This window comes from Camellia sinensis, chromosome 7, assembly GCF_055761805.1.
Source record: "Camellia sinensis isolate YWXY chromosome 7, ASM5576180v1, whole genome shotgun sequence".
Classification (NCBI taxonomy): domain Eukaryota; kingdom Viridiplantae; phylum Streptophyta; class Magnoliopsida; order Ericales; family Theaceae; genus Camellia; species Camellia sinensis.
Window position 1 is genome coordinate 128957878 of NC_138967.1, and position 22159 is coordinate 128980036.

At 31.3% G+C, this 22159-nt stretch overlaps 2 long non-coding RNA genes across 13 annotated transcripts; one reads left to right on the top strand and one right to left on the bottom strand.

The window, feature by feature from the left end:
• Positions 1-787: 787 nt before the first annotated feature.
• LOC114265295 (uncharacterized) lies at positions 788-10745 on the top strand. 12 transcript variants are annotated; one of them, XR_014336070.1, is made up of 7 exons: positions 788-1013; positions 2278-2409; positions 2515-2573; positions 4918-5105; positions 7141-7268; positions 7374-7403; positions 10295-10745. It is a non-coding gene; the product is annotated as an uncharacterized LOC114265295 (long non-coding RNA). The 12 variants fall into 12 exon arrangements; XR_014336076.1 differs by lacking the exon at positions 2515-2573 and having other exon boundaries at positions 2278-2318; positions 4918-5034; positions 7374-7432; XR_014336074.1 differs by lacking the exon at positions 788-1013 and having other exon boundaries at positions 1029-2409; positions 4918-5076; positions 7374-7432.
• A 7482-nt stretch (positions 10746-18227) lies between these two features.
• On the bottom strand, positions 18228-21243 carry LOC145794779 (uncharacterized). The gene is made up of 4 exons (XR_014334729.1): positions 21057-21243; positions 20727-20803; positions 19859-19920; positions 18228-18719 (listed from the first exon to the last, which is right to left on the bottom strand). It is a non-coding gene; the product is annotated as an uncharacterized LOC145794779 (long non-coding RNA).
• Between the last annotated feature and the right edge of the window lie 916 nt (positions 21244-22159).

The window sequence follows — 22159 nt, forward strand, 5'->3', positions numbered from 1 at the left end:
GTGGACTATTTTGTAAATGGATAAAGCTTGGGAGCTCGAACGAGCTCCTCCGAATCCCCCGAAAATGGAAACAGAGGGAAACGGAGAGAAAAGAGGCGGAAAAGAGGGTGAAGGCAAGAGAGAGAGAGGGAGAGAGGGAAACAGAGAGGGAGAGAAGAGAGAAGAGGGAATGGAGACACACACACGCAGAGGTCCCTACATTCCGACCGATCGTTCGATCGTCGCAGGTCCGCCGATCGTCGCAGGTCCGCCCGGCCGCCGTCGCCTCCGACTATGCCTTCTTCCTCCGCCTCTGCCTTCTTCTCTTCTTCTTTCTCTCTTCTTCTTTTCTTTCTTTCTTCTTCTAATTTTCTGACTGAAAAAATAAAAATAAATAAAAACAACGAAACGACGTCGTTTCGTAAATTAGGGGGATTTGGAGCACAATTCGAACTACGTAGCATTACTCTTTTGGCATGTTTGATTGGAAGGATTAGAACATGGGATTGGGATTATTAATCCGTGTGCCCAATTATCTCATGTTTGTTTTGACATTTTGTTTTAGGATTATTAATCCAATGGATAATTAATCCAATAAATTTGTAGGATTATTAGTAATGGAGTAGGGGTAGGATTGTGAATACCACACTAATTTAATAGGATTATTAATACCTCACTATTAATTTTATGGAATCAAACATGACCTTTGTAAATTGATATCAAAGTGAAAACTGTGTTTTTATTATTATTATTATTATTATATATTTTTAGTACCTTTTTTAACTGCTTGATTCACAAAGTGTGAACGACAACCGTCCACGTCTTCTTTTTGTCTTGGGAAAGGGCAAGGACCTTCTTGGGAAGCAAATTTCTTGTATTATTTTTTTATTTTGCTTTGGAGAATGGATGAGCGTCTTCTTTGACATGGCTTGCAAAATCTTCTCTCGCGGTTCAACAATCGAATCGAACAATCGCCGAATCCTGTCTCTCTATATCTCTCAGTAGCGTCTCTTTCTCTCTGGACGATGATGGTGGTGAGAAACCCTATTGGAGATGAGTTGCTTCTCTTTTTTTTGTCTCTATGAATGTGTCTTGTTATTTACTTTCGTTCACTTTCTTTAGTTTGGGGTTTTCCATTTTTTATTTTCTTTTGCATTCGCACTTTTTTCGCCGGATAAGGGTTTGTGGGTTTGGCTTTGTTTTCTCTGGGTTTATCTTTTCTGTTCTCAGTTGTTAGACAAGCCCTTGCTGGTTTTCCTTATTTTGCTGGTTTATCATTCTGTTTTTGTGCTTTATATGTATATTTCTGTAGATATTAATCATGAGTGAGGTTCAACCCCCTTTTTTTTTTCTAAAGAATAAATCAAAAAATCGGTGTGCATATATGTAAAAAAGCAAACACAAATGTGAAACCTTTAATAATTTTGTTTCTATCTTATTTACATTTTATTATTCAAATTAATTATTGTCATACGATCGGATCCCCCTTCTAAATAACAGATTAATGCTTATATATCTTTATATGCATGTTTATGTATCTATTTGTAACTGAAATTATTAGAATTTGATATTTTCTTCAACATGCAATGGGACCATTCTTATTCGTTGATTTTCTTTGGGGGTTTTAGAATATTTTAAAATTTTCTCTTTTTCCTATCTAAGCTAATTTATTTGTTTTAAAATTTTTATTATACAATCCTGTATATATGTGAATTAAGATTAATGCAAATATTAATTTTTTTCCTTATGTAGGCATCTTGGTGTAAATCCCGCATATTCTCTTTTTATTCAAGAAAGAACTTTAGCTTTTAGGGCATCTCACTAACCATATCCTCAATTTTCTGCTATCTTTTCTTTTCTTCCATTGAAGTTCTTACTTTTCTTAGTAAACCTTGATTTTATTTTATTTTTTTGTTCATGGATGTTCGCTATTTTGTGAGAAATATAATATATGATATCAGTGTTCTAAAATTTTCATTACACCACTAGCTGTAAATTAATAATGCAAGTGTAAGATTGATTTCAATAGGAACCTGAATTCTTGTGTTGCCCAAGGAAATAAAAGATTCATATCCATGACTCCATCTGTATTGAATCTTAATGCAAGTTGAAAATATATAGTCATATCTGAGTGTAGGTCCACTAGCTTTTGATGAATATCATTTCTTGGATTCTACATTTCCCTTAATTGTGATTTTCTTTTGAATTTTTCTTATAAATGTTTTAAATTATTTTATCTTTGATTTATCATAAATTTTTTGAAATTATTATGATGTCTTGTTTCATTGAATTCTACAGTTTCATTGGAAAGAAATATCAGCACTTTTGCCTATTCAATGGTATGCTTTGTGCCTGGGTTTATTTGCATCAATTATAGCACTTTAGGGGTTATTTTTTGCAAGTGGCTTGAAGAGAGCTTTTCAAATTAAGGTGCATCTTGTTCACTATTTCTTTGCTCAAATTTATAAATTTGTATCAGCATCCAAATGAGATCCATAGTAAGTGTTCATTTGCTTTCTTCCTCGATTATTGTAGGATTTTGGTGATAGTATATTCCTAGACATGGTGGGTTTACTGACAGAATGGACTGTCAGGTTGGCTACTAAAATTTTCAGTTCTTGCAGACATTTAAACCAAACCAAACCAAACCAAACCAAGCCTTAAGTCCAATCAAATGAGGTCGGCTACATGAATCTTTCTTCTCCACGTGGCCCCACCAAAGGCCATTTCGTTAGTCAAATTAAGTAGATTTATATCTCTATTTACAACGCTAACCAATGTTAATGTAGGCCTACCCTGTCCCCTAATACTTCCATCTATCGTTACAGTATCGCATCTCTTCACTACTACCTCTGTTGGGTTCCGTTGAATATAACCAAACCATCTCAATCGATTCTCTCTCAATTTATCTTGTATCGGTGCTACTCCTACCCATTCCCGAATACACTCATTCCTAATTCTGCCTTGTCTAGTCTTGCCACACATCCACCTTAGCATTCTCATCTCAACTACACTCATCTTATCTAAATTATTCTTATTCTTAAGATATTATATTCTCCAATGTTAGATTTCTTCTTTGGCTGATTGTGAGCAGTATGTGCTAAAAGTTTTTATATATTGTTTCATTTTCACAATGCTGGTTATGTTGTTCCAGATTATTTTTATTCTTTAGCTCGCACATCTGATTTGTTTTATCTTTCTAAATGTTTGTGCTTTGCATAGAAGGAAATAAATAACCATAGGGAAACAAAGGGTGAACTACTAAATTGGTATGGTTCAACTGAAGGAGTTAATTCAGATTTGCTGCTTATATAGCTCACTTTGAACATCATGCGAGGAAATTGTTTCATAGGTCTTTTTTTTTTTTTTTTTTTTTTTTTTTCATCAGTTCTATTATTAGCATGATCAAGTTTCTTTTCTTAAGATAAGATTTTTGTGTCACTTCCATGCTATTTTGTTGGTATATTTTTGTTAAATCTAAATTTATTTCAACATGTGTCATAATGTAAATTGCTAAGGTGTATTAAGCATGCATTTTTAAGATAGCTATTTGTACATATATTTAATGTATTTTTCTTCTCATAATTGCTCATCTTCTACTTTTTTCTTTCTTTCTTTTTTTTTTTATTTTTTTTTTTAATGTTCCTATCAGTTTGTGTTTTTATTTTTAAGATTATAAGATTCATTGGTTTTGTTTTAAATTTATTATTATTTATAAATTGGGATGGCCCCCATTGAACACCATGTCATTCCTCAACTTCCAAACTGACCACAGCATCACTAGTGGCACCATATTCCAAATTTTCCTTTCCTTCATCTTGAGCTTCACCCCATCCCACCATTGTAGCAAGGCTTCAATAGACCTAGGGACTACCCAACACACATCCCACCAGCTCACTAATGCAGACCAGACTCTCCTATACTGCATGACAGAATCCTCCTTGTGCTTTGATAATTCGAACAATCTTGGAAATTCCTCACTGAGCAATCTATTATTGCACCACTTATCAGACCAAAATTTTGTTCTTTCCCCATTTCCAGTCCTTACTCCTGCATTTTCCAAGCAAAACTCTACCAGCAGTGCGTTATCCTTAGCAATTCTTTAATAACTCTGCCATCCTCAGCAATACTCAATATATCCTTAGTAAAACTCTACCAAACACCTTCTTTAATAGACTTCAATTCCAGTTGTTGAATTCAGCTATTGAAAATAAAGTGCACAAATCACATGGTGTCACACTTTTGGATCATATTAAAATTGGTGGAACTTTATTCTAAGAAACTTCCTTTCAATCCATGTAATTTACTTGTTGAGATGAAATTGGATGCACTCTTTACAAATTAATGATATCGATAATAAAACTTGTTTATGGTAGGTATCATTTTTGTGGGTTAAAATGGAATGGGACCTCAACTTGTATGGCTAAAAAATACACATTTTCTAAGTGATGGAATCACGCCCCCTTTCTTGTTATGGGCAAGAAGCATATGCCAAAGTCATGAGATTTCTTTTAGAACAGTTTGAGAGATTGCTTTTAGAAGCATTCATGATGCATAATCAAGGCAGAGGAAATGTCATTTTGGTCTAAAGTCAGTTGTCTTTTTATTTATATGATTGGAAAGGAAAACTTCTTTGACGACCAAAGTGTGGATTATTTGAGCCATGACACACACGAGTAAACATAAAAAGCTATAAACCCATGATAAACAACATAATCCTAATTCTCCACAATACTGAAGTCTCAGGAAATGAGTGTAACCTTCCAGTCCTCAGAAAAAAGAGTACCCGAAGTTATGAACATATGAATCTGTCAATCTGTAAATGATGGGGCTTGCTTGCATCCCTGTAAGAAGCACTGTTTGTGCGTGTTTTTTTTTTTTTTTTGTCAGAAAAAAGTTACCTCTCTCTTTTGCTCTCTCTTGTTTGTCGTACTGCAGTTGCTTAAAGCAGCCTGGTGTTTTACAAACATAGCGGCAGGAAAGCCAGAAGAAACTAAAGCTTTGTTGACTGCTTTACCATTGCTCATTGCTCATTGCTCATTGCTCATCTTGGAGGTTGGTGATGGTTTCTGCATTTTCCATTCAATGTGAAAGAATGTAAATGTTTCTTTTTCTTATCAGAAAAAGTAAACGCTTTTTTCTTTTTCTTCTTCTTTTTGTGTGTAGTATTTTTTTTTCTTTCTCCATTTCCTCTTCATAAATTAATACAAGAAAGTTGTTATGGCTTTCTGAGACCTAAGAGTGACTGACAGTAATTAAAGATGCCAGGTTAAGTACTATACATTGAAATTGGATGACATAACCAAGTATGTCCATTTTTTGATCATTGAACTGCTGATTTTGTGGAATGGCACTATTATTGAGTTAGGTGAAGTAGTGAAGGTTAGGGTGGAATAGCACTATTATTGAAGTCTCCAAAGTCTGCATTGCTCATTGCTCATCTTGGATTATGTTGTTTTATCATGTACTCCTATAATATAAGAGGGAGTATGCATTGCTACAGTACATATGGCTCTCTTTTTTTTGGTCGTTTCTGCTCTTGTTGCTTGTTCAGTGAAACACTCTCCTCTGCTTTTACATTGTGGACTACTTCGTAAATTGCTACCAAAGTGAAAACTGTGTTTTTGTTTTTGTTTTTGTTTTTTTTTTTTCCTTTTTGCCTTGGGAAATGACAAGGACCTTCTTGGGAAGCCAGTTTCTTGTATTATTTTTTTATTTTGCTCTGAAGAATGGATGAGCGTCTTCTTTGACATGGCTTGCAAAATCTTCTCTCGCGGTTCAATAATTGAATCGAACAATCACCGAATCTTGTCTCTCTATATCTCTTAGTAGCGTCTCTTTCTCTCTCTGAACGATGATGGTGGTGAGAAACCCTATCGGAGATGAGTTGCTTCTCTTTATTTTGTCTCTATGAATGTGTCTTGTTATTCACTTTCGTTCAGTTTCTTTACATAATCTGACTTCGGGTAGTAAGAATGGCTGCTTTAGTTTGGGGTTTTTCATTTTTTATTTTCTTTTGCATTCGCACTTTTTTTGCCGGATAAGGGTTTGTGGGTTTGGCTTTGTTTTCTCTAGGTTTATCTTTTCTGTTCTCAGTTGTCAGACAAGCTCTTGCTGGTTTATCATTCTGTTTTTGTGCTTTATATGTATGTTTTTGTAAATATTAATCATGAGTGAGGTTTTTTTATTTATTTATTTATTTATTTTTTAAAGAATTAATCAAAAAATCGGTGTCAATTACATATATGTAAAAAAGCAAACACAAAATTTGAAACCTTTAATAATTTTGTTTCTATCTTATTTACATTGTATTATTCAAATTAATTATTTCCATACGATCGTATCCCCCTTCAAAATAATAGATTACTGCTTATATATCTACATATGCATGTGTATGTATCCATTTGTAACTGAAATTATTAGGATTTCATAATTTCTTCAACATGCAATGGGACCATTCTTATTCGTTGATTTTCTTTGGGGGTTTTAGAATATTTTAAAATTTTCTCTCTTTCCTATGTAAGCTAATTTATGTGTTTTAAAATTTTTACTGTACAATCCTGTATATATGTGAATTAGGATTAATGCAAATATTAATTTTTTCCTTTATGTAGGCATCTTGGTGTAAATCCCGCATATTCTCATTCTTATTCAAGGAAGAACTTTAGCTTTTAGGGCATCTCACTAACCATTTCCTCAATTTTCTACTATCTTTTCTTCTCTTCCATTGAAGTTGTTACTTTTCGTAGTATACCTTGATTTTATTTTATTTTTTTGTTCATGGATGTTCGCTATTTTGTGAGAAATAGAATATGTGATATCAGTGTTCTAAAATTTTCATTACACAATTGGCTGTAAATTAATAATGCAAGTTTAAGATTGTTTTCAATAGGAACCTGAATTCTTGTGTTGCCCAAGGAAATAAAAGATTCATATGCATGATTCCATCTATATTGAATCTTAATGCAAGTTGAAAATATATAGTCATAACTGAGTGTAGGTCCACTAGCTCTTGATGAATATCATTCCTTGGATTCTACATTTCCCTTAATTGTGATTTTCTTTTGAATTTTTCTTATAAATGTTTTAAATTATTTTATCTTTGATTTATCATAAATTTTTTGAAATTATTATGATGTCTTGTTTCATTGAATTCTACAGTTTCATTGGAAAGAAATATCAGCACTTTTGCCTGTTCAATGGTATGCTTTGTGCCTGGGTTTATTTGCATCAATTATAGCACTATAGTTATTTTTTGCAAGTGGCTTGAAGAGAGTTTTCAAATTAAGGTGCATCTTGTTCACTATTTCTTTGCTCAAATTTATAAATTTGTATCAGCATCCAAATGAGATCCATAGTGAGTGTTCATTTGCTTTCTTCCTCAATTATTGCAGGATTTTGGTGATAGTATATTCCTGGACATGGTGGGTTTACTGACAGAATGGACTTTCAGGTAGGCTACTAAAATTTTCAGTTCTTGCAGACATTTATTCATACCAATTCATTTGTTGCCTCTAAATTATTCTTATTTTTAAGATATTATATTCTCCAATGTTAGATTTCTTCTTGGGTGATTGTGAGTAGTATGTGCTAAAAGTTTTTATATGTTGTTTGTTTCATTTTCACAATGCTGGTTACGTTGTTCCAGATTATTTTTATTCTTTAGCTCACACATCTGATTTGTTTTATCTTTCTAAATGTTTGTGCTTTGCATAGAAGAAAATAAATAACCATAGGGGGAAACAAAGGGTGAACAACTAAATTGGTATGGTTCAACTCAAAGAGTTAATTCAGATTGGCTGCTTATATAGTTCACTTTGAACATCATGCGAGGAAATTGCTTCATAGGTTTTTTTTTTTTTTTTCATCTGTGCTATTATTAGCATGATCAAGTTTCTTTTCTTAAGATAAGAGTTTTTTTGTCACTTCCATGCTATTTTGTTGGTATATTTTTGTTAAATCTAAATTTATTTCAACATGTGTCATATTGTAAATTGCTGAGGTGTATCGAGCATGCATTTTTAAGATAGCTAATTGTACATTTATTTAATGTATTTCTCTTCTCATAATTGCTCATCTTCAATTTTTTTTTTAAATGTTCCTATCTGTTTGTGTTTTTATTTTTAAGATTATAAGATTGGATTTTCTTTTAAATTTTGTTATTATTTATAAATTGGGATGGCCCCCATTAAACACCATGTCATTCCTCAACTTCCAAACTGACCACAGCATCACAAGTGGCACCATATTCCAAATTTTCCTCTCCTTCATCTTGAGCTTCACCCCATCCCACCATTGTAGCAAGGCTTCAATAGAACTAGGGACTACCCAACACACATCCCACCAGCTCACTAATGCAGACCAGACTCTCCTATACTGCATGACAGAATCCTCCTTGTCCTCTGATAACTGGAACAATCTTGGAAATTCCTCACTGAGCAATCTATTATTGCACCACTTATCAGACCAAAATTTTGTTCTTTCCCCATTCCCAGTCCTTACTCTTGCATTTTCCAAGTAAAACTCCACCAGCAGTGGGTTATACTTAGCAATACTCAATATACCCTGCCTAATTGGAGACAGGCTTCTTTAATAACTCTGCCAGCAGTGGGTTATCCTTAGCAATACTCAATATATCCTTAGTAAAACTCTACCAAACCCCTTCTTTAATAGACTTCAATTCCAGTTGTTGAATTCAGCTATTGAAAATAAAGTGCACAAATCATATGGTGTCACACTTTTGGATCATATGAAAATTGGTGGAACTTTATTCTAAGAAACTTCCTTTCAATCCATGTAATTTACTTGTTGAGATGAAATTGGATGCACTCTTTACAGATTAATGATATTGATAATAAAACTTGTTTATGATAGGTATCATTTTTGTGGGTTAAAATGAAATGGGACCTCAACTCGTATGGCTAAAAAATACACGCTCTGTTTGGTTTAGATTTCAAAACATAGTGCATCACTGATTTGAGTGTGGTATTTGGTTGCAGTTTTTAAATCATAATTCTACACTCATTGCTCAAAACTCATTTCAAACTATAATCATTACTTTTCAAAACTCATAACCAAAAACACAATTCAAACTCTTTTCAAAATTCAAAAACAACTTAATTTTTATTTTAAATATTTTTTATTTTTTTATTTTAAATATTTTATAGGAATATTTTTAATATTTTAATTTTCATAAAAATATTTTAATATTTTGATATTTTAATTGTAAATATTTTGATTTTCAGAATATTTTTAATATTTTGATTTTCGGAATATTTTTAATATTTTATTTTTCGAAATATTTTTAATATTTTATTTTTCTAAATAATTTAAAAATATTTTTAATGTTTATAAGGCCTAAAAAATGAATTGATAGAAAAATTAATGGACATAAAATAATTAACGTAGAAGTTATTTGAAAAAAAAATTATTCAAAAAAATTACTTAAAAACAATTAATTGAAAAAAAAATCATTTTTTATTTGAGTATTTTAAAAATAGTTTGGTTATGACTGTTGATCAAAAATACAGATATCAAGTTATGAGTTGTGTGTATGATTATCAATTATGGGTTGAATTAAGGTTTGAAAACTATTTTAAAAATTCATCACCAAACTAATTTTCTTATTTCACATGTCACATCAAACTTTCAAAACTCAATTCCACATACAATTCAAAACTCAATTCAACACTTTATTCAAAAACCAGAACCAAATAAATTTTCTACAATCAAATCATAATTTCACAACTCACAAAGTCAAAATACAACTCATATTCTCAAATCATATTTACAAAACTTTACCAAACGCAATCACACATTTTCTAAGTGATAGAATCACGCCCCCCTTTCATGTTATGGGCAAGAAGCATATGCCAAAGTTAAGAGATTGCTTTTAGAACAGTTTGAGAGATTGCTTTTAGAAGCATTCATGATGCATAATCAAGGCAGGGGAAATGTCATTTTGGTCATAAGTCAGTTGTCTTTTTATTTATATGATTGGAAAGGAAAACTTCTTTGACGACCAAAGTGTGGATTATTTGAGCCATGATACACATGAGTAAACATAAAAAGCTATAAACCCATGATAAAACAACATAATCCTAATTTTCCACAATACTGAAGTCTCAGGAAATGAGTTTAACCTTCCAATCCTCAGAAAAAAAGAGAGTAACTGAAGTTATGAACATATGAATCTGTCAATTTGTAAATGATGGGGCTTGCTTGCGTCCCTGTAAGAAGCACTGTTTGTGCGTTTTTTTTTTTGTCAGAAAAAAAGTTAATTCTCTCTTTTGCTCTCTTGTTTTTCGTACTGCAGTTGCTTGAAGCAGCCTGGTGTTTTACAAACATAGCAGCAGGAAAGCCAGAAGAAACTAAAGCTTTATTGACTGCTTTACCATTGCTCATTGCTCATCTTGGAGGTTGGTGATGGTTTTTGCATTTTCCATTCAATGTGAAAGAATGTAAATGTTTCTTTCTTTTTCTTATCAGAAAAAGTAAATGCTTTTTTCTTTTTCTTCTTTTTGTGTATAGTATTTTTTTCTTACTCCATTTCCTCAATTAATACCGGAAAGTTGATATGGCTTCCTGAGACCTAAGAGTGACTGACAGTAATTAAAGATATCAGGTTAAGTACTATACATTGAAATTGGATTACATAACCAAGTATGTCCATTTTTTGATCATTGAACTACTGTTTTTGTGGAATGGCACTATTATTGAGTTGGGTGAAGTAGTGAAGGTTAGGGTGGAATAGCACTATTATTGAAGTCTCCAAAGTATGCATTGCTCATTTGCTCATTGCTCATTGCTCATTGCTCATCTTGGATTGTGTTGTTTTATCATGTACTCCTATAATATAAGAGGGAGTATGCATTGCTACAGGACATATGGCTCTCTTTTTTTGGGTCTTTTCTGCCCTTGTTGCTTGTTCAGTGAAACACTCTCATCTGCTCTTAACATTGTGGACTATTTTGTAAATTGCTACCAAAGTGAAAACTGTGCTTGTTTATATGTATATATATATATTTTTTTTAGTACCTTTTTTAACTGCTTGATTCACAAAGTGTGAGTGACAACCGTCCACGTCTTCTTTTTGTCTTGGGAAATGGCAAGGACCTTCTTAGGAAGCCACTTTCTTGTATTATTTTTTTATTTTGCTCTGGAGAATGGATGAGCGTCTTCTTTGACATGGCTTGCAAAATCTTCTCTCGCGGTTCAACAATTGAATCAAACAATCACCTAATCTTGTCTCTCTATATCTCTTAGTAGCATCTCTCTCTCTGCACGATGATGGTGGTGAGAAACCATATCGGAGATGAGTTGCTTCTCTTTTTTTGTTTGTGTCTTGTTATTCACTTTCGTTCAGTTTCTTTACATAATCTGACTTCGTGTTGTAAGAATGGTTGCTTTAGTTTGGGGTTTTCCATTTTTTATTTTCTTTTGCATTTGCACTTTTATCACCGTATAAGGGTTTGTGGGTTTGGCTTTGTTTTCTCTGGGTTTATCTTTTCTGTTCTCAGTTGTCAGACAAGCTCTTGCTGGTTTATCATTCTGTTTTTGTGCTTTATATGTATATTTCTGTAAATATTAATCATGTGTGAGGTTCAACTTTTTATTTTATTTTTATTTTTTTATTATTTTAAGAATATATCAAAAAATTGGTGTGCATATATGTAAAATGGCAAACACAAAATGTGAAACCTTTAATAATTTTGTTTCTGTCTTATTTACATTTTAATTTTCAAATTAATTATTGTCATACGATCATATACCCCTTCTAAATAATAGATTACTGCTCATATATCTATATATGCATGTGTATGTATCTATTTGTAACTGAAATGATTAGGATTTCATAATTTCTTCAACATGCAATGGGACTATTCTTATTCGTTGATTTTTTTGGGGGTTTTAGAATATTTTAAAATTCTCTTTCATATCTAAGCTAATTTATGTGTTTTAAAATTTTTACTGTACAATCCTATATATATGTGAATTAAGATTAATGCAAATATTAATTTTTTTCCTTATGTAGGCATCTTGGTGTAAATCCCGCATAATCTCATTCTTATTCAAGAAAGTACTTTAGCTTTTAGGGCATTTCACTGTTCATTTCCTCAATTTTCTACAATGTTAAATCACAAAATGAGTTCCATTACTATTGAAATTATAAAAAAATAAAAATAAAAGTACAAATAGGCTTATAAGCAAAATGACTTCTAACTTTTTTTGAAATAGACACAAGTCTTCAAATGTCTTTGGCTCTTCGTCGGTCTCGTAAGTTTCTTTGATACCTGGTATGAAACGTCATGAGTTTTGAATGCCTAATAAATGCACATGTTTTTTTTTTTTTCCAATCTAATACACGATAGGAATTAAAATAATAGGAGAAAGAAATATGATATTCAAGTAAATAACAAAGGTTACAAAGTTAGTTGTTAGTAGTTTAGAAATTCTCCAAAGAGATTTCATCCTTTCAATCGCAAGAATTGGAGACGGATTATTTGGTATCCCCTTTCTTTTGTTACTTTGCAGACCTTACTCTCGATGCCTACCAGCGGTTACATACCGCGTAGTGCCAACAGAGGTCTTCAAAAGAGACGGTAAAATAAGGACTTTGTTCATTCCCTCCTCACCAAAATCACTTAGGGTTCAAATATAGTCACTCCGTTCAAGGGTTCTAAAACAACCACTTGAGCAAGACTTTACCTTTCAAAAGGGAGCACCTCTTGCTAATCAATTCAATTTAAACATAACATTATCTCGTAAAAATACTCATGCACCCTATTAAGTTTTCCGTTTAGATTAATGTTTTAAGTTGGTTAGCATAAGCAAATAAAAAATAAATAAATAAATTTGCATAAGTATGAGCATCATCAAAAGATTAAAATAAAAGTTATATATATAATCATGACATATGTAATATCATACCAAGACATCATGACAAACTAATAAGTACATTTATAAAGATAAGAGCATAGAACACCAGGGGAAAAATAAATTTCTAGATTCGGTAGCATTTAAGAATTAAAATTAAAAGAACCATTGTTGATTTTTCCCGAGCTTGGTCTTCCTATAGTTCGTAGAAAATTTTATCTAATTTTCAGAATATTTTTCGGAAGTGGGATAGCTTTTCTAGATTTTTAGTTCTTCAAGAAATACTCTAGCGCTGTCCAGATTCGTTGATCGTTACACAAATTGGATTTTCTTTCAAACTGTTCACTCTTTTTCAATGAAACTAATTTTACATGAAAGTTAACCCTTTAAGGAAGTTTTTGAGATAAAAATTAGGTCAGGAAATTTTTTCTATATTTTTCTAGAATTTTCGCAAGTTGCTTGAAAATTTGGTTCTTTGAGCACAAAGCTTGAAATAAAAGTGAAGGTAAGAAAAGAGGATAACCAAAGATAATTTTTCACTTGTTTTATAATAAAAACATGCTAAATAGTATATATTAAATTCAGAAATTTAGATTGAAGGTGTTCCTTTAGAAATTATGAGAAATAAGTATAGAAAAAGATAATTTTGCATTGATTTAGAGAAAACAGAGTAAGAGTGGAATAAGGCTCAGTTCTTTTCAATTCTAATACAAGAACACCATTACAACACATCTGAAAATATTATTTTAAACCTCTAATAACATATATTTGAAAAAGGAAAATAAAAGAGAGAATTGTATTGTGACTTACTTGAAATTAGGTGAACTGCAATTGCCGACTAAAATTTAGTCGCTAAAAGCAAAATAAATACCGACTAAATTATTTTTAGTAGTTAAAGATTGTATATTTAGTGACCAAATTTTTGTTCAGTGGCCCACAACTCTATTTTCAATGACTAAAACTCAATTAGTTGGCAAAAGTAAAACAAATACCAACTAAATTATTTTTAGTAGCTAAAGATTGTACATTTAGGGATCAAATATTTTTTTGGTCTTCCAAAACCCTATGTGCAATGACTGAAACTCAATTAATCGCCACAAGTAAAATAAATGCCGGCTAAATTATTTTTGTAGCTGAAGATTGTACCTTTGCCGACCAATTTTTTTTAGTCACTGAAGTGTGCACATTTGCCGACCAAATTTTCTTTTAGTAGCTAAAGTGTATACTTTTGGCAACTAAATTTTTTGTAGTCGGCATTTTTAGTCACTGAAAGTGTATTTTCTTGTAGTATAAATGTGACATTATTGACGTGGTAGTCCAAACTAATGACGTAAAATTACCCGTTTGATATGGTGACTCACATTTGTTAGGTGATTAAGAGATGAGAGATATAAATGTGAGTTGTTATTTTTCATTTGTCAAAAATATATGTGAGCAATGTTACATGGTCTCTATTCTCAAAGAAAGAAAAGATTACTAGAAAGCCGAGATTGCTTAATAGGTTGAAATTAATACTAAGTGTATAATAGGTTGAAATTAATACTAAGTGTATGTGTTTCCCTCACATTTTTTGCTTGATTGTAATGCTTTTAGAACGAAGGTCTTGTTAACAAATGTCTAAGAAATACAAGAAAAAAACAAGTGTAGAAATTACTACATTTTTCCTTAGTTTCATAACACTCTTCATTTATTTTAAAATATATATTTTAATTATTTTAATATTTTCAAGACACTTTATATACTAATCCCCACATCAAACAATGTATTTGCCTAAAAAACAAATGTAATAGTGTTGGTAGTAGTTAGTTTGGTGCTACAAAGTCCAATTGACTGCCCCTTCCCTATATGGGTAATGCCTACTTCCTCAAATTATGAAGGGGACTTGGGGGATTTTGAAATTGCTTCCCCAACCACAATCAGAAATACCATGGACCATGAAAAGATATTTCAAAATTTATCTTGAAATGAGTTATATAGTGTAAATTTAAAGTTCGTGTCATGTGAGCCTTATTTAGAATGATTGTAATGAGTTATATAGTATAAATTTAAAGTTCGTGTCATGTGAGCCTTATTTAGAATGATTGTGATAAATAAATATATTTTTCTGAATACTTTCTTGATAATTTGTTCGTGAATTTGTAGTATTGCTAATACAGAATAATTTAGGTAGATTTAAACTCTTGGCATGAACTTCATGGGAATGGGGTTGTTGCTGTGAGGGCTTGTGGGAGTTTATCTTAGGTCTATTTTGATGATTTAAACCGTTCATATTGTAGGGTTTGTCGAGTATATCGCCCTTACAAAAAATTAAGTTAATCGAATATTCGTTGCCCAATGATCAAGCCCTACTTGTTTTTAAAAAAATTATTAAAACCATATTAACCGTTTATTTTTTAAAAACCAAATGCGCTTTTGTTGTAGGGCTACATATATCCAATTAAATTGGTTTTTTTTTTTTTTTTTTTTATATTCTTTATTATGAATAATCTATTTGACGAACCGTATAATATGAATAGTTTGGATTATCAAAATATGTCCGGGATAAACTTCCACAAGCCCTCACAACAGAATGTTATGCCCAAAGGCACAGCAGCATCTCTCTGAACTTCATTGTGTTGTCCCATTGTAGTTACTGGAAGACCAAGACGGCTCATACTGTGTACCAAGAAAAAAGACGGCTCAAGCTGATTGCTAAAATACATGTTTGATACATATCTCATATATCTTGTATGTATGGTGCATCTCTTTTATGTGTGGCATATCGTATGATAAAAATTGATGAAGTATGGTTAGTAAGTGTGAATGTATTGATATACACTCTTAAAAGGGCATATTTTATGCACTTAAAATTTCAGTCACAATTTCATAATTTCCATTAATTTGGACTATGACAAAACTAAATTGGTTTATATATATATAAAAAAAAAATTATAAAAAAAAAAAAATCGCAAGTCACTTGCAACCAAGCTCACTTTAATTCATAATAAAACATCACAAAATTTTATAACTAAGATCACTTTGACTCATAACAGAATACCACAAAATCTCATAACAAAACTAATTAGGGTCATAACCACAAAAAAAAAAAAAAATTGACAAAAGTTTCATAACCAACCAGCATACTTTCATAATCAAATTCATCACAAATATGACGAAAGTCTCATAACTAAGCACTTGTAGTATTGAATTTTCCCAATAAGTAACTGATGTTAATTTTTAAAATTGTTTATTTGAAGACTCTTCTAAATCTAGTTATACCATAAATTCAAACTAGTATGTTGAAATGCACTGATCAATATGGTACCAACAATGAAATTGGTACTACGCTATTTGGTACAATATTAACAACATTGCAATAAGGGTAATTGTGGTTGGAATTCTTTTGGATTTATTTTTCTCTGTGGAAAACCAATTTTCTGTTGTTAGCTCCAAGGAGCTGTGATCTGGTGTGGTTACAATTATTGCTTGATGGCTCCTCTTGTATATATGTTCATTACATTTTTGTATTAAAATTTTCACCTAACAATATCTACTAATAATTCTATGTGACAATTCATGGAGACTGCTTTTATTAATAGAATGATATGATAAGTGGGTGTTGGTACTTACATGCATTAACATCTACTTCCAAATGCAAAATTAATGAACCGCCCTATTTATGTTGTTTGGTGCCTTTGTTTATAAACGACTGTATTTATACCACAAGAACACTATGACAATAAATAAAGAAATCTCCAATCCCTTTGTTTTTAATTCTTCAAGCAATAAATAATGTCAATGATAAATTCATTACGTCAATATTTCAAGCATGTGTTTAATTGTAAGTCCCCATCAAACAACACAAACATAAAACCCAAGTGGTAAAAACTTAAGTAAAAGATTAAAATCTTGAATCCGAGTCACCTTAATGAGTCACTCGAGATTTTCCCGGTTGTTCACTTCAAGGCTCCAGAATTAATCAAGTTGTGCGCAAATTGGTCCATACACCCAGTTATAAAAAAATAATAATAATAATAAAAAATAAAACAAAACAAAAAAACACAAACATAAAACACATGCAAGAGGAACTCATGCTAATGAAACTACAAAGTGGAGTACTTTCTATGCACTGCCTTCATGTTTTCCCTCTTCATACTTGTGATTATGGAGGGATTGGATTCTATGGCATAATGGCTCCATGTTTCTTTGTACTTTTGATTATAAAGCAATTGGTTATGAATTAATCTTCGTTTAATTTGTGTATTAATATACCCACATTCAACATTACATATTATCACATTTGGGACATTCAACTTTTACTTGATTTTGATGGCCATATTTGCAATTTTGGCTTGCCTAGAGTAAAACAATGCGCGAGATTTTTGATAAAGCAAGGTGTAAGATTTTGCATAGCCTTGTCCTTATTTCTGAAGAGATATCCATTGTCCTATAATGAAATTGATAGTATTAAGCATAGGGCTAACAATAAGCTAAGCAGTAAATTATTCAAGTTTGATTTGATAACTTAATAAGCTTAAAATTATGTTCAAACTTGACTTGTTTGCATAACAAGTTAAGCTCAAGTGACTTGAATTTTTTATTTTTATTTTTTTTATATGGATATATAAGCTTATCAAGCTAAGTAATTGTTTGTTCAAGTTTTGTTTAAAAATTTAACGGGCTTAAAATTGTGTTTAAGTTTGAATTGTTTATATAATGAGTCAGTCTCGAACAAGCTTTTAACAAGCCGAACATGAGTCGAGCTTGAGTAATTTGGTTATTTTAACAACCCTAATTAAGCAATACAGATTGGAAACTAGATGAAACAGTTGAATTTTGTAAAACCATCTTCCGCAAAGGATAGTTTTGTAACAACCAAACCGATTGCATAAATTGTGAAACAGTTATATCAAGTTGTGAACTGACTCGTGAAACTGAATCAGTAATATTTGAAAAAAATTGATACACCTAATTTTCATCCTCACCAGCATACTAAGTGTATCAATTTTAAAAAGCAAAAAGCATATTAACTATAAACCGGTTATATCAAGTTGTGAATGGACTCGCGAAACTAAAATGATATATATCCAAAAATAACCAAATCACAGTCTTCATTCTCACTAGTATATCCAAGCGTATCGATCTCAAAAAGAAAAAAGCAGATTAACTATAAAACGATTGTATCAACTTGTGAACTGACTTAGGAAATTGAATCAATATGTATCTGAAAACTTGTGAGGCCGAGGCGTTGGTTGGGAAGTTGCAAGCTGCAATAATAGGGGAGTTTGCACTATCTAAATCTGTCAATGCATTTTCATCACTTTGTATATTTTTAATGGAATTTTTCCTTTGCTAATAAAAAAAATGTATCTGAAAACAACCAATACACATATAATTTTCATTCCAACCAATATACCCAAGTATATCGATTTCAAAAAAGCAAAATGAAGATACTTAAAACCATGATGATCACAATTCTTTTTATTGTTTCCAACTTAATGACAAAACTTAATTGTAGAATTAACAGTAGATAATTTCATAAAGGGATCATAGAAAATAAAAAAAAGAAAAACAATTTAGCATGGACGAAAATAAATACCAGCAGATGAAGCCTTGGTGAAAGCTTCTAATTTCTGACTAATAATCTCACTGATCTGGAGATGTCATGAGGTGAATAAAAGATCGTCATTCTCTCCAATGATTTGGCATGTTTGAGCAAGTACTTAATTAACTCAGACTTCATTCTCATCATCTGAGAGCTCTATCTCTGCCTCTTTCAATCCATTAACAAACAAAAATTGAGCTGAATTCCACCACTCTGCATCCCAGCTTTGTGCTTATGTATTCGTACTCAACACACGCCCACCCCCATTGAAGTTCAGAATCTTGTGGAAAGAAAATATGATTAAAGTCAAAATGATTGAATAGATATATAAAGATTCAAGATAGAAATGCACCTATGTATCTAAAAAATGGGGTCCATGTCACTATGATTTTTAAGGTTTTGATTTTGTTAATTTTGTTCTTAAAGTTTTTAATTTGAGTCACATTGATTCAATTTTAAATGGGTCACTAAAATCATTAACAGGGTGATAATAAAATACATTTATGCTACATGAAGTATGTTTTTCACGTCTCCTTGATTTTCATAGTTTTTAATTTTATTAGTTTCTTCCCTAAAGACCGAAGAAGAAGATGAAGCATAGCCTTAAAGTGTTTTAGGGATGAAATTGATAAAATTAAAATTCTGCGAACAATAAAGTGATACAAGACCTAAGAAGCAAGGACATGTAATACAAGATGCGAACAATAACACAAAATGTTTAAAACATGTAGCTATAACAAGTAGGGGACACGTACAAAATTTATAATTTTATAATTATTATATTTCAAATATAAGGACAAATAATTATTATTATATGTCATATATATCAATATTTAAGTAAAAATTATACTTTTTAAAGTTTAAAGGAGGATAATTGGCATAAATTTTCATTTTCTACCTAGATTTCAAGTATTTTATTCAAACTTTAATGTATTTCATGTATGTCTACATATTGAGAAATGTCTAAAGAGTGTCGTATTAGTGTTCAATATAGTGTTGAACACGAGACAATACCATTTTAGAAATATCTGTACTTATTGATACTTTCACGACCCAATCTTGGCAAGGCAACCCCCGCCAAGAGAGCGCACTTCAACGCTATAACACCTGTACACAATAATCACCTGTATAATTCTTATATCGCATTACCAATAGTGCATAAGACACCACCAATAGTGCATAAGACACTTCGATTGGCCAACATATATGAGATGATTTATTCAAAGACAAAAGTATCATCATGCTACTAAGATAGTTCCCATGCACCACTACCCCCAAAATAAAACATACTATTCATGAATCCATCAATACATCCAACTTCACAAAACAAATATTTACAATCAACCTACTTCATAAAACAAGGGATAAAACTACATCCTAGAGTGACCCTAAGCAAAACCTCAACTACCAGATGTTCACATTTGATTCTCCAGAAACTCTAATCTTTCAAGTTGAGGCGAGCCACACAAAAGTCTAGGAATCTGAAGAAAAAATAATTAAAAAAAAGAATGAGCTAGAGCCCAATGAGTATACCAACCCATGGAGTTATAAAAGCTTGCTCCTTCCAATTGGGTTCAAAATAAGATAATAAACACAAGAGCTTAATTGGACTGAAATTTATACAAATTGCGAAAATTTTGCATAAACCGTTATCAAGATTTTTTCAAAGAATCTCATAATGCAGGAAAAATACACTTGAATAAGGAAAGTAAACAAAAATACAACTTTTCAATACATTAAGATTTCATGTCTATCATACGAACCACTACAAAGCCTTAGGGCACGTTACCTCGCGACTTACATGGTGACGGTACCGTTACCCAAAACATAACCATAGGAACATAACTCATGTCATCGTAGCACTTCAATTCTCATTTTAATGTTTCGGTCCCTAGGACCCTTTATGTACAACGACCCTTATGGTCCTTAAAACATTTCGGTCCCCAGGACCCCAAAGCATTTCGGCCCTTGTGTCCCCAAAGGCTATATTCTGTTATATGATCAATAAAAATAAATACTCTCGCATGACGTGTCATTGTCATTTAATCATCATCATCATAAACTTTGAAGGACTCAACTTAAATAAATTCTCATAAAAATTAGTGTTTCATTATACGAATGAAATCATATATTTATTTAAACTCAACATTTGACCTCAATAAATTTATAGATTTTCTTCTTATACATATATCATGATGCAATATGTTACTTCCTTTAATTCAAAAATATTTTCAAACTTTGTATTAAAGATAGAGATAAGGTAAATTTCTATGGTAAGTATACTCACCTCCAAGTTAGCAAAAGCGTAGATTTGAAACTCTACGAATTAATGCCCAAGTGGTTTAGAAACGCCTTCCTCCAATCCTAACAATTAGAAAATAGGATCCTAAATTAAGGAAAAGCTTTCAATGAAAATTACAACATCTCCAAATTTACATCACATTCAAACCTAGATTAACTCAAATCTCAATCTCCAAAACAACCATCAAAACCCAATTCCTGTCAATTTATATAATTAATCTTCAAATCTTCATTTTTAATCCTCTCAAAATCCATCTTGAATCAATTTATGTCTAGATTATTTAAACTATACTAGAAAGAGGATGAAATTTCTTACCTTAAGATGATTTTTCCACAATTTTTAGCTTGAATTTTGGTATCCCACAAAACCCTCTTCTCCTTTGTTCTTCCTTCAATTCTCAAGCCTTGAGTTACTTCTTTTCTCTCTCTCTCTCTCTCTCTCGGCCTTTCTCTCTTTACGGCTCAATTTCTCTCTTCCTGAATGTTAAAGAATGAATTCAATGGGCTCCATCTAATACAACGTATATACAATGAATAGACACACACACAGCCTTCTTTCACACCCAGATTTTCTCAACACACACACACCCACATACACACCCAATTCTAGATTATTCTACAATTTAATGTATGATCAAAATTAATTTAATTAAGCAACACTTAGTCGTAATAAATCTTGATTAACACATAATTAAATCAATCATGACTAATCATAAATCCCACTTAATTTAATTAGTCTAATTTGACTTCCTTTAGAGCCCAATTAATTATATTTAAATTTATTAATCTGAACCAGATTTTTTTTAATCAAACTCCCAAAAGGCTCCAAATATTAAATTAAACTTATTGTCATCATCAATTTTGATTTCTCAAACCATTTAGGCCTTCAATTTCTAATCAGACTCTAAATTTCCGTCAATAAATTACATATTCAAATTGGACACCACATAAATAAATTTAATTCGTAATAATGACAATTCTCAATCCTCATAATTTAATTAACTTAATTAACTCCAATTCGGACCTAATTAATCGAATCTCAATTTTACTAAACTGAATCGAATATTTAATTAAACTCCCAAATGAGTCCGTAATTAAAAATTAAATTGATTCAACTTCTTAAATTCACGTCCTTAAGCCATTTGGATCCTTAATTTCTAATTGCAAAATAAATATTTAATAGAATCATATACGAATCAGATTCCACAATTCTCATAAATCCCAAATTAAAATTAGGATAACAACTAATTAAAATCTCAAATCTCTTTAATTAACCAAATATAAAATATTATACGTGGCGGGATCGTCACAAATACAATATACATATTTTAGGAATTATATATATATATATATATATTATTTTAGTAATTATTTTGATGATGATCCAAAATTAAAATAGCCAAAATAACACAAAATGCA